General features: G+C 65.4%; 1 pseudogene; it reads right to left on the reverse strand.

Annotated features, from left to right (window-relative positions):
- Positions 1 to 621: 621 nt before the first annotated feature.
- Positions 622 to 1,921, reverse strand: LOC101983092 (annotated as a pseudogene).
- Between the last annotated feature and the right edge of the window lie 247 nt (positions 1,922 to 2,168).

Raw genomic sequence — 2,168 nt, forward strand, 5'->3', positions numbered from 1 at the left:
CTTGAAGGAGAGACCTAAGAGATGGCTACGCCTGGCATGGGCAGGGAGACACTGCTGAGGGGGTGAGTTCTAATAAGCAGCAGCTGGCACCAGGATGGCGAGGTACCGACCCCCAAGTAGCACAGAACCCTGAACTCCCAGCCAGCCATGGACACATGGGAGCCAGTGCTCCACAACCCAGGGTCCTGGCTATGGCAGGGTAGCAGAAAAGTGCCACCTGTGTCACAATTCAAGCTCTGGTGGCTTCTGTCCAATGTGAGGGACAGCCAGGGTAGAAGGCTTGATGAGGGGCATCCACCAAGAGCAGGACAGCCCCAGACAGTCCCAGGCCTGGAGTCTCAGAAGCTTCTTGCGAGTGGAACACGGAGCTCAAACAGGGAGCCAGGCTGCCTGACCACTCTGCTGCAGCAAACAGCCTGTGGCTTCTCGTCTTTCCAAGTTTGCTGGTGAGGGAGGCAGGAGGTGGAGGCCTGGCTGTCAGTGTCACACCAGGGCAGCCAGGTGGGCCATGTCCTATGTACAATTCACCACAGAGAAAGGCAGTGGCTGGGCCAGAGTTTCTACCAGGTCTAGGGCCTCAGACTCCAGGCAGGGCCAGTCCATGTCCATGGAGGAATGGTCCTACAAAGGCCCCTTGAACTGGTTACCAGACAGGTGCTGCCGGATAAAGCGCTTGGTGCTGGCGGCATCTCCCAGTTTCCTCCAGACCACGTTGCACATCTCTCAAACGATGGCCTTCTCCTTCTCGCTCAGGTCTTCCTCACAGCTGTCCTGAAGCTGCCGGTCAAGGTTCTCGTGTCCTTCTAGAACCTTCATGGCATGCACAACAGCCTCGGGCTTCTGTCCTGCAGAACTGTAGACAGTGGAAGGGGGTGAGGGCAGCTCAGGTACAGGGCAGGCAGGGCCGTTCTGTAGGACTTCCTGGTAGGAGGGCAGCAGGGATGAAAGCTGGGATTCTGAGTGGTATGGAGAGAAGCCTTTCCGCAGAGTCCGGAACTCTCCATAGCCTGCTTGCTGTGGGGGGAGCTTGTCACCCTTCAACAGCTTCACCTTGGTCTCCAGTGGCCTGATGTAGGTGGAGGAGGGATCGTGCAGGCCGTTAGGGATGCTTCGTTGGTGCGGCGTTGCCGACAGGTCATCCAGAGACCCGTGTGTGGCTCCGGCCTTGCCGTCTGGACCCTTGTGCGGCCCGGGGGGCAGCAGCCCGGGTGGGACGTGGTGATGGTGGTCCGGGCTGCCGCCGCTGCCCACACTGGACGTACTGCTCCCGTCGCCAACGTCGCAGGCCCCTGAGCCCGCCGCGCTGCCCGCCAGCGGCCCGCTCAAGCTAGCCTGGCTGTCTATGGAGCTGCGGGAACCCGCGCGCGCCGCCGCCAACGCCGCCAACGCCCTCCGCCACCGCCAGAGCCGCGCGCTCCTCGTCCAGCAACAGCACCAGCTCCTTCAGCTCCAGGTTCTCGTGAAGCAGGGCCTCCTGGCGCGCCTCGAGCTCCCGCAGCTTCTGCTGCGAGCGGGCCACCTCGTGCCACACAGCGCCGGCCGCGTGGCGCCCAAAGCGCTGCCACTCGCGCGCCAGCTTGCGCCCCTTCTGCCGGTCGTCGTCCAGGAAACAGCAGAGCTCGCGCAGCTCCTGATCGTCGTCCTGCTGGTTCACATCCTTGAGGCCGCAGATCTCCAGCAGGTGCTGCTGCTGCAGCCGTTCACGTCGCGCATCAGGCCGCCGTGCTCCAGCATGAGGCCCACCTTCTCGCCCTCGGCGCGCCGCAGCCGCCGCGCCAGCTCCTCCTTGCTCCAGCGCAGCAGTTCTTCGTCCTGGCTCAGCTCCTCCGACGCCGCAGCTGCAGCCGCCGCCACCGCCGCCGCCGCCAGAGGCTTCGCCATGGCGGGGCCGTCACCGCGACATCGCCCTCGCCCTCGCCGGGCCGGCGCTGGGCCCAGCCACGCGAGCGCGGGGAGGGGGGCCGGGGACGCTTGCGCCCGCCCCGCGCCGCCTCGCGCTCCTCCCGCAGCCCCCGCTCGGGTCACCCGGGGGCCGCGCGTGCCTCAGGGCTTGGGAACGGGGAGGGTGGCTGCGTTGACTGCCGCGGTCCCGGGCTCTCCCAGCTCCGGCGCAGCAGGCGGAGGCCCGCGCCCTGATTTTTCTTAACTCAGAATCAACCCACAGACTC

This window comes from Microtus ochrogaster, unplaced genomic scaffold, assembly GCF_000317375.1.
Source record: "Microtus ochrogaster isolate Prairie Vole_2 unplaced genomic scaffold, MicOch1.0 UNK1, whole genome shotgun sequence".
NCBI lineage: Eukaryota > Metazoa > Chordata > Mammalia > Rodentia > Cricetidae > Microtus > Microtus ochrogaster.